The sequence below is a fragment of the Vanessa atalanta genome, chromosome 9 (assembly GCF_905147765.1).
Source record: "Vanessa atalanta chromosome 9, ilVanAtal1.2, whole genome shotgun sequence".
Lineage (NCBI taxonomy): Eukaryota > Metazoa > Arthropoda > Insecta > Lepidoptera > Nymphalidae > Vanessa > Vanessa atalanta.
In genome coordinates, this window is record NC_061879.1 from 4,734,408 (window position 1) to 4,746,683 (window position 12,276).

Below are 12,276 nucleotides of genomic sequence, written 5' to 3' on the forward strand. Positions count from 1 at the left end.
GAATAAAACAAGTCAAATATGATGATAACAATCGGTAGATTGGTAAAATCTCAATTATAATAAATCAAAAGAGTTTTTATTTTGATTTGAACGCGCTTATCTCTAAAACTACCAGTCAGATGAAATAACCTTTCAGTCAGTCCAATTCTTGTGGAAGAGTCTAACTTATAACTTATTGCTATGTTATATTAGTCTTATAACTTTTAAGGCTAAAATAATATAACACTATATATAATATATACGGGCAACGGGGTTGGAGGGTTGCTTAAAGCCGATGACGTGCAGCAGATCAGAATAAAATTTTATTTCTAGATTTTATTCTCGAGACTGCTGATTTTAAATTTGATTGATTTTTCCAGTTCCTATAAAATTCGCATAGTTCCTAGTTTTACCCTTTAAGTATATGTTAACACCTTGATTTAATCTCTATATTATAGTAAGGTTTGACATCATTTATTTTCATGCTCTCGTAATTTTCAAGGTAAATGTGAAATTATTCAAAGTCGAAAGTTACGCTTCTAGTTTTTCACGTATTCCTGCAAAATTGCAAACTTTGCATATTCCAAAGACTTATAACAAGAAACAGCTCTCTAATAAAACTGTAAGGAGGGAAATCAATAGAAGTTGAATTTGGTTATAATTTGTTTTCAATAAAAAGCCCACCTTTTGTTTGTTATTTGTATTTGGTTGTTTATGATATTTATATATATATATTTTATGGTATAGGGGGCAAACGAGCAGGAGGCTCACCTGATGGAAAGCGACTACCACCGCCCATGGACATCTGCAACACCAGGGGGGTTACAGGTGCGTTGCCGGCCTTTAAGAAATAAGTACGCTCTTTTCTTGAAGGTTTCCAAGTCGTATCGGTTCGGAAAAACCGCCGGCGAAAGCTGGTTCCACAGAGTGGTTGTGCGAGGCAGAAAATGCCTTAAAAATCGCGCTGTTGTGGATTTACGGACATCTAAATGGTGTGGGTGAAATTTAGAATTTTGTCGAGATGTCCGAAGATGGAATTCAGCTGCCGGGATTAATCCAAACAATTCCCCGGAAAAACACTCCCCGTGGAAAATTCGGTAGAAGATGCAGAGTGATCCAACATCTCTACGCAACGCCAAAGGATCGAGCAGATCAGAAAGGGCTTGATCGTCGATAATTCGAGCTGCTCTACGTTGGATAGGGTCAATAACGCGATTTTCCAGCGAGAAAAAAAATAAATAAAAAAGGGTCAAATGGAAGGAATAAATATATTATATTATATTTACTGGGGAGCACCCGCCCAGAGGTGAGAGCAGTACTCCAAGTGAGGCCGAATTTGCGCCTTGTATAGTCTTAGGCGATGGGCCGATGTGAAATACTGTCTTGCCTTGCTGAGCACACCAAGCTTTTTTGATGCCAATTTGGCTTTGCCTTCCAGTTGACCGCGGAACTGAACGAGGCTCGAAACATCAACGCCAAGTATTCCGATACTAGCTGTGGCAGCTAACGGAATGTTCTCGAATCGTGGAGATACGACAAATGGTGTTTTTTTAGCGGTTAACGCGCAAACTTGCGTCTTTTTGGGGTTGAAATGGACTAGGTTTAGCCAGCCCCAGTTCGAGACTTCGTTTAACGAAGACTCGATTTCAGACACAAGTTTGTTCCGGTTTTCTTCGACGTTTTCCCGAGAAATATTAGCACGGCCGGTGTATGAGGTGTCAACGGTACTGTCGTCTGCATAGCAGTGAATGTTCCTGATTTGCAACAAGTCATTGATATGCAGAAGAAACAGAGTGGGTGACAGAACGCAGCCTTGTGGAACACCAGCGTTGACGAATTTTTGGTCGGAGCATGCACCCTCGACAACGACCTTGATGCTCCGATCTGCCAAAAAGCTGGTAATCCAACTGCATAATTTCCCGGGAAGCCCATAGGAAGGAAGCTTCGAAAGAAGCGCTTTGTGCCACACGCGATCGAAGGCCTTTGCTATGTCCAGACTGGCTGCTAATGCCTCCCCCTTGCTCTCAACTGCTTCCGCCCATTTATGAGTAAGGTAAACTAGAAGATCACCGGCTGAGCGACCTCGACGGAAACCGTACTGGCGGTCACTAATCAGCTGGTACTCCTCTAGATACCGCAGGAGCTGACAGTTTACAATGGACTCCATTACCTTGGAGAACAAGGGGGTGATGGCTATAGGCCTATAATTGGACGGGTCTGAGCGGTTACCCTTTTTGGGAATCGGATGCACTAAAGCAGTCTTCCAGGAGATCGGGACGACGCCTAATGCGTAAGATTGCCGGAAAAGACGCGTTTAGACCGGTGCCAACTCGGGAGCACATGTCCGTAGCACTATTGGAGGGATGCCATCGGGTCCACTCGACTTATGGATGTCCAAGGAAAAAAGTGCTTTACGAACTGCACTTTGCCGGAATTTAACCTCCGGCATCGTGGTATCACATCGCGGAATTGTTGGTGGTGAATTTCCTTGGTCATCCAGAGTCGAATTCGACGCGAAGAGAGAGCCTAAAAGATCAGCTTTCTCCTTCGCGGTATGGGCCAATGACTCACCGTCCTTGTGCAGAGATGGAAAGGAAGGCAGAGTTATATTCCTTTCTGAAAATGAATATGAAATAAAAGCATTCAAATAACGTTTTAAATAAAATATTTTCTAATTATAAAGAAGCGAACATCTCCTTTTAGATCTTAATAATAATTTTAAAGACGTTTATGCGTAACAGCGATATTAAGTTTGCAGGCGTCAAAAAAAAGACGACTCAAGTCAAGTCACATTATTATTTTTTGTTTTTAACAATTTCATAACCAATAATAAGTAAATTTATATACCGTCCAAAAACTTGACCTTGTATAGCGTTTCTATGTTTCAGAGCTGTTTTATTTTACACCAGTGTAAAAAAAAAAATAGTGAGCTCTTTTCCTTAATTTCGATGTTTTGTGTCTTTATAAGTTCATTTTATAATTAATTTTGTTTTTTGTCTTATATAAATTAATTTAAGTTTTTTTTTTGGTTATTTGAGAGTAGACGAACGATAAATTTTATCGAAATGAAAGTACTCACTAAGTGTAATTACCGTTAGATTTCCTGCGACGTTAAAATAAGATGATTTAGCATCTTATTTAAAAAAAATAATAACGTAAATTTAACTTATAAAAAATTAGTTTATGTATTTTACACTCAAGTATAACTCTAAAAGTTCTTGGTTATGTTAAGATATAACATCAATTACTCCAGTTGATGTGTATCTAGTTAACGACAGGCAGGCAGATAATAATACCTATGTTCTTAGTATGTATTAGAATTCAATAATACGTAAGTTGACAGCTACGAGCGACAGTACTACTTCTTATGTTTTATGTTTTGTTTTTTTTTCTCAACAAAAGATCTTGTCTCCATTCCTGTACAGTTTATTTAATTAAGAAACATCTCCCATTATTATGGATGGTATAATCAAAAACTGAGAAATTAATGACTAGCTCTGCACGTCCATAATGGAGGCGTAATTGAATTTAGAGCTTCCCTTTTGCTGGTTAGTAATTTTAATAAAAGCATAATATCTATGTTTCATAAGGGGTTGGAATGGTTGCACAATTAAGATTATTGCGTGGGATGGATTATTTCTCCACGGGCATATTCCCGACACGAACCCTCTTGTAGTTTAACAATCTCCCTTGCGATACTCCGTGTCAAATTGGCCAACTGCTTACCCTAAACCAAATAATACAACAAATGTCATCATTATAGGGGTGCTTATATTTGAATAATTATAAAGTGTAACTCTGTAGGGATATATAGATTTTTGATATTTATTTATTTTATGTTAAAAATATAGGTATAAAAATGCATTTATATGACTAATGAACAAAAAAGAAAGTTAACGAGTTTTGAGTTCAAAGTAGAAGGTTATTTTACTTTTCATGGAAACTTTAATGAAATGAAATAAACAATGTACTAATTTTATGTTGTTAGAAAATATATCGATATTTCTTAAATAATGTTATTCATCATCATCATCAGATTTCGAAGTACTTTTATCTGATAATAACATGAGCAGAAATAATATTTTGAAGACCTCCTTACCCGATGCATTTTATATATTGGTAAGTAGGTACAGAACGATAGTGATAGTGATAGTGATAGTGATAGTGATAGTGATAGTGATAGTGATAAATTAAAGTCCTTAAGCAAATATTTGAATGATTCAAAATACTATGCAGAATATTGAAACAAATGGTATATACTTCGTATAAATTAATTATGTCGTGGTTAACACACGTGTTAAGAGATTCTGAGTGTTTTCGTTTAGTTATGTAGTATATTTTACTGTTAATAGTGCTTTATTTACAAATATTAGTAACACCACTTAACCCAACTAGGGTTAAGTGGTGTTACTAATATTTGTAAATCTTGTGAGTATATATCGTATCTTAATATTTTTTAGCTTCTAAGTTTTATAATGGAGGTTGATCCTCATCCTGAACCATCTGATCCAGGTAGCTCAATAGAATCAGTTATCGATACTTTTTCTCCTCCCTCTGTTCCTGTTTAAACGTTGCCTAGGTAATGATTCGATTAATTCCGACTCCACTGTTAAAAAAACATAATTCATCATAATTCAGCAAATTCCTCAATTCAAACGATTTCACTCCATCCTTCTCTGAAGGCCCAAAAATCTATTCCGACGATGACAAGGGTCCTTTCATCGTTCATGTGTCCCGGGAAGTATCTGATCCAGCTTCAGGAACTACTATACGGGCAATTAAATTTGGACAATTCCTGCACACTCATAAAATTAAGAGTATTATTAACGCTGGTGTTAAGAACATTAACAGCCTGCAAATTTCCCACTGCTGGGCCTAAGGCCAAGGCCTCCTCTCCCTTTGAGGAGATGGCTTGGAGCATATTCTACCACACTGCTCATAGCGGGTTGGTGGAATACACTTGTGGAAGAATTTCGTTGAAATTTGACACATGCAGGCTTCTTCAGGATGTTTTCCTTCACCGCCGAGCACGAGATGAATTATAAACACAAATTAAGCACACGAATTTCAGTGGTGCTTGCCTGGGTTTGAAAACGAAATCATCGGTTAAGATGCACGCGTTCTAACCACTTTACCATCTCGGCTCAGCTCGAGTTAAGAACATAGGCCGTAACAAAATTTCAGTTGAATTTTCATAAGCCCAAGCAGCAAACTTGTTTTTAGCAAACCCTATTGTTGACATGTGCAAGTATAAAGTTACTGTACCGACATTTAATGTAACTAGATTGGGTTTGATTAAGGGTATTCCCGTGGACTGGACGATGGAAGAACTTGCAACGTCACACAGCTTCCCACTGGGTGTGGTGAAGTTGCGAAAATAAGACGTCTTAATAGAAAACTATACAAGGCGCAAGACTATACGAGGCGATTTCGCCTAAGACTATACAAGGCGCAAGTTCGGCCTCACTTGGAGTACTGCTCTCACCTCTGGGCGGGTGCTCCCCAGTACCAGCTTCTTCCATTTGACCGTATCCAACGTAGAGCAGCTCGAATCATCGACGATCAAGCCCTTTCTGATCTGCCGATCCTTTGGCTCTGCGTAGAGATGTTGGATCACTCTGCATCTTCTACCGAATTTTCCACGGGGAATGTTCCGAGGAATTGTTTGGATTAATCCCGGCAGCTGAATTTCACATTCGGACATCTCTTCAATATTCTAAATTTCACCCGCACCACCTATATGTCCGAAAATCCACAATAGCGCGATTTTTAAGACATTTTCTGCCTCGCACAACCGCTCTGTGGAACCAGCTTTCGCCGGCGGTTTTTCCGAACCGATACGACTTGGGAACCTTTAAAAAAAGAGCGTATTCCCTCTTAAAAGGTCGGCAACGCACATGCAACCCTGGTGTTGCAGATGTCCATGGGCGGTGGTAATCACTTTCCATCAGGTGAGCCTCCTGCTCGTTTGCATAACAGAAATTCGTATAACAGAAAAAAAAACAATTATTGAAAGTGTAAGTACATGGGTTCCTTCCAAATCTGTTGGAATTACATTTAGAGGTCAAATGCTTCCTTTAAAAATATATTCTTACCATACTTCCCTTCCAGTAGAAACTTATAAACTTCCCACAATCCAATTGCTGCCGTTATGGTCATATTAAATCTCAACCTAGATGTTTTATAAGTGCTTCAAATCCCACATAGGTGAGTCTTACAATGTAAGTAAGGATAACGCCACTTACTTACATTGCTCTTTTACCCATTTTACAACAGACAAGGATCTGTCCTGAGTTTTCTCGCCAAAAATCAATCAAAATAGTTATGTCTCAGGATGATATATCGTATTGAAACATCCTCTCGGTTCCCTCCTGCACGAATATCTTATGCTGAGATTGCAAAAGAGATGTTTACCCCTCCCATATACTCTCCAATTATCCCAAGTCAATCCATTCCTACACCTAACAGGTCCTATCGCAAGACCATTATCAGTACTCCTCGCCCAAGATCTCCTCTTGGGAAAGGGTATGATAAGCAAGCCCATGAATCTATCATTAGCATTTGTCCCTCTGCTGCTCCTAATGGTTGTGCTCGCAACCAAAGTGCTCCTCTTAATAAAAATCACAACTATAATATGCTTACTTCTTAGTATTATCTTAACATGTAATTAATAATATCCCCTTACCGTCCAAGTTGCTCAAGACTTATTTCAATTATTCTCCATCCTTCACAATGGCCCCAACCAGCTTCCTCCTGTCGGCACAACAAAAGCCACTAAACTAAGAATTTAATTTAATTTAATTAATTAATGACAAGCAGCGTTACCAAAAATGTTGTCTATGGTTGATTAGTTACACAATTTGTATTTCTTCTTTCGAATGTCACATCAATGATAAGAGACAGACAGACTCATTAATTCCAGGTGTATAGACTGTGGGAGGTATGGCATGTAAGAAATAAAGTACGAAGCGTATGACTAGTAGAAGGAGTGATGCCTCAAAAAGTAAAATACGGAGTCAAAACAAACATTAAGCAGATCGTAAATTGATATTTAAAAGGCAAGCTTCTACAGTTTTACTCTTACGGCAAGTATTTTTCGGGCCCATCTTTTAAATTGAGTGAAGATAAAATTATAGATAATCACGTAATAGGCGTATGTTATTAACACATTATATCTTATGGGTACTATATGTGCATATTATATTATTTATATACATCATACATACATATAATAATGTATTTTACTAAACAGAAAATTGATAAAAGAAAAACATCATCAGGAAATCAATGAGCCGAAATATATTTCTAACAACTCCCACAGAGCGTAAACAATAAAATTCTCGTACCCCAAAAAACATTATCATAGAAATGCAACATATGAATTGCCTGCGGCATCGTATAAGATGTAATAAAAGCACTTTCACATCACCAGTTTCAATTTCTAACTCCCCTGTGTCCCTAAGGAATTCCATATACTATTTGCAAGACTCTTTTTTGCCGCAAGGACGAGGGTTCGCTCCCCTTTCTTTTCCCCTTCAAAGCAAATTGTTTTTTTAAGTAAACATTTATCTACATACAGCAGATTTTTAAGCGGTCGTAATGTTCTAAGAAAAGGATAAATTAAAATACAATAAAGCTAAATTACATAAAAATGGCAAACTCTAAAAGTGAAAGTATTCGTTTTAAGTACTTCTTAAAAAAAGGAGTTAGTTAAACACTTTTTTAAAGTGAATTAATATGTAACTTAAGAACTATTAATATTAATAAAAAGTAGTAAAAATGTTTATGTCTAAAATTCTTTTTCTGTGATTTTAATCTCTTTGATTAGGCGTAAATTATATAGTAAAAATATGAATATATTAAGCGCTACGCTGACTACCAGAGGTGCTACGCTTCTGTAGTATTTTAATGTCTCTAGTTACGCTAATGTTCATATATGATGTTGTAGAAAATTGTATGATAACTTTTTTACTTATATTTTTTTATTTGACAATTACTTTGGCCTTCCCTTGATCATATTTTTTAGTTTTAGTTCATTTCGAAAAGTGTTATTTACAAAGATAGAGAAGTCGTAACAGACTTGATGACGAATAAATCGACCTAAATTACTATATTTCCTAATTTTTAAACATTACTTAAGTTTCTGTAAACATTTTAATAACATTCTGTTAGATTTATGCCAAAGTTCGCTTGACACATGCTTGCGTATTCACAACAGTAGTGGTTTTCTATGCGTGTTCAGCTAGAAAGCAAAATACCGACACACTTATAGTGTACTTCAAAAGAAAATGTTATAAAAATTAATGAAGGACGTCATGTATGACGTGATTATATATTATGACTTTTGTTACCATTTTTCCATAAGGGTTAGGGTCTATTAAGTTGTTGTTGTTGTTTGAAAAAGGTATCTTTCTTAAATTGTCCTTTAATTTATAAAAGTGACAACTATTTAAATACACTTTATTCTTTATTCTTAAAATAAAAATTTAACTACATAACAGTCAACTTTCTTAAACTACACGAAATCATAAATAATACAACGTAACACCCTGTTATTGTTCAACTGCTTGGTTGTTCAAATGGTTTGGATGGATCTCATTCTACCACACAACTCGGTGAAAACACATGTGGCTAATTTTCATCCGAAATGCATATTTCCTCACAATGGTTTCCTTCAACGCCGAACACGAGATTAATTATTATCTTAGTCTTCGTAAAATTCAGGTGGTCCTACCACTGGTTGGCTCTCATAATTTGTATGTTTCATATGAATATCGATAAAGTCGTTGTTTTGCACAAGTTTGACAAAAATATACTAAATAGAAATAAAACATTCATACCCTTAAATAATATCTACTGATATCTTAAAGAGATAACCTAAAAAAACATACAATTAAAAACATACCACCTCAATTTCTGAATTAAAATACTAAAATTTATAATATTAATACAAATATATAATTTCATTGACATAACATATTATATGATAAAATAAAATATCAATTAAATGTCCATATTTAAATAAACTGTAATAAAATAAGATGCAAAACCAATATTGTTAAATGCTAGTTTCGTTTTATTTGCATAGAAGGATAAAATAGATGAATAAATAAACCGGTTATTGCACGAAAAGTCATTGAGCCCGTTGAATTCTCCAAGAACGCGTCATCCATTGTGCCGGTGTTAAAGTCCAATAGTCCGAGATAGTCAGTCTGTGTCCTAATTATTATTTTATTAATCTAAACATGTCCGACCTGACCGATTTTCCCCGCCGCTGAAGTAGATGCGCAAATCATAATCCGACGGTTTGGCAAATTCGACACAACCAGATACTTAAGGCCCAATTTACGAGTACGTTCTATACGAATCATGAGAAAGCTAACGGCTGAATCTAGGAAAGTAAAATTTTAGCTTATCCGGTTGAAAAATCTATACGAATTTTTAAAACTGAATATATATGAATATATATGCCTTTTCTATTTTTTCCTCCTACTTAGTTTGATGTGTGATCTAACGAAGACATGAAAGTAGCATATTTGAGTACACATAGCGGAAAAAGAAACAGCAATCTATAAAAAATTATACTCTTAGCGTATTCCTCTTTAATAAATTATAATTTATTCACAATACCTATACCCTTAATTTATTCACAAATATTTCAATTCAATTAAATAGGCTATCCACCATGCTCTAAATACTCGATTTATTTAAAGCATTAAATTAAAAATTTAAATTAATACTGCACTGAAAATTTAAATCAAAATTTATTAAAAATCAGTTATTTTCGAAAAAGCTATATAATTTATTTGTAATATTTTCGTAGCTAAAAGAAAACACTTTAAGCTATGAAACATTCATAAAAATGGATTATGGACAGATGAAATACATTAGAAATATAGTGTTAAATATATCAATCAAATCTCAACAAATTCCTACATTCAATATAGAAGCATTTCACTTACTTATTGATTGTCAAATTAAACACTACAAAGAAATTTAGATATACTACCACTAATCAATAAATAATACAATTTTCAGTGACGCCGTTTCAAAATTACGACCTTTTATGCCAATTTGTCTACTTACCTAAAATATGCATAGGTTTAGAAATGATTTTATTCCAATACTAATAATTATCCTGCAAAGTATATGGACAACAATCGATAAAATTTTTGAAGTTGACAGAGTCGAAACATATTCAATTCAAATTATATCTAGTTATCGAACAGGATCGCCTGTCAAACCAGTTTCCAAACTCGAGTTGCAGCTGTGATGTCTTGCCAATTAGGTCCTACTATTGAGCTAGAACATAGTCTTGAGGAACCAAAACGTCAAAATAGCCGGTAGTGCTTGACGCATAGAATTAATATAACAAGTTATATATATTTCGGTGACTTGACTTACCTAAGTCATTCTAATATTAGTGGTGTCGTCGTGGCTGAGTAGTACGGGGCAACAAAGATTAGACCTCAGAATACAAGTTACGACTGTTATGAGTTACATCCAAAGTATTGGCTGATATTAAGAGACTGTACGTAACGATATAGCTAGCTTTATTTTGTCAGAAAAATAGGTCGTAGCGCACAATCATATAAATTTCTGGTAAACAAATATATCATAACAGCTATCTGTGTAATTGATGTATTATATAAATAAATAAAAATAAATCATGCCCCGCTAACGTATAATTAGACACGAGATTATGAGGAGGAAGAGGATAACAGAGGAGCACTCGTGCAATGTAACTAAATGTTTGGAACTATTATAGTACACTTTAGCACTATAATATTTATAGCTGTTCTCCGTTGCGAATCCGCCGTGACCGAAATCCGTCAGGAGTATATCACAATTGATCATCGGTATTCGTTACAAAATGTATTAGGTAATAATTAGGGTCTTCTTCACTTCGGCTTAAATTGATTTTATTCCTTACATCAGAATCATTTATTTTCAGTTATGAATTATTTATTATCATTATTAGGCTACGTATAATTAATTATTTAGTTTTATTAACTTATTGATTCCCTCAATTCATAATTATTATACAAACTTATTCGTTATTGGTCCTACAAATACCTTCTGGCGTACTGTTAATATAATAGATCAAGCTAAAGAGATTTTCGTACAGAGAATTTGACAAGTCTTTAATAAATTGATATGTTCATAACGATGTTATAATTTATTTAGTAATAAAGGTCATAGAGGCATTATACAGAAATAATTTTCCCTCTCTTATGATTATTATGTTGTATTCGAAAAAAGCTAACCAGTTGACACATTGAGTAGAATATAATATAACCCGTTCCCATAGGATGGGAGAGTTGCTGAAACTACAAAGAGGTGACATCATCTCGTGTAGGATTTGTCTTCTCTTTGTTACTAGTATCGCTGTAATAGAAATTTTATACAAATTAATTTAATAAAGTCGATATAAATATCGACTTCAATAAAATAATTTTATTATCAATTCGGTTATATTTTCAGCTGTACGTACATTTAACAATACTGAGTGGTTGTTTTCCCAGTATGTATAAAAATAAAGTGTCATAGGCTGGAATTGATAGAATGCAATACAGTTAAGTCCACCCTTTGTATAATCAAATAATTTAACAATAGAGTATATAATCATCAAATACTGACTCTGGATAATCAAATGGAACAAAATTATGCCTCCGTAGTAGTCAGATTTAGAGGCCTGAATGCCCTGGGACAAAAAAATAATTTCCAAATAAATTGAACATTTCTTTAAGCAATATGTTTAGATAGTTAAACTAGAATAGATAGAATATGGATCCGCTCATCGTATTTAAATATGCGACTACGATTTGAGCCCCTAATGAAAATCAGCAACATTCACTGCTATACAGACGACAGCCGTAAATACCTTATACATCGGTTGAATTATCAACGATCAAGATCTTTCCGTCCTGCTTGATTGGCTTGGCTTTGCATAGAGGTATTGGATTACTCGGCATCTTCTACCGCATTTTTCATGAAGAATGTTCCGAGGGATTGTTTAGATTAATCCCACCGGCAGAATTTCACCTTCAGATATCGCGTCAAAATTTCTTATTTCACCCACACCACCTAGATGTCGGCAAATCCACAAAAGTGCGATTTTAAAGGCGTTTTTTGACTCGCACAACCAATCTGTAGATTTGATAGTCGTATTCGGTAAAATTCATAATCAGTCCATCACTAGTCACAAATTAATTTTATAGACACACTAAAGCAGATAGCAGCACTACTGCAGATAGCATAAATTATCTTCCTAGATTATAAGATAAAATGTACCTC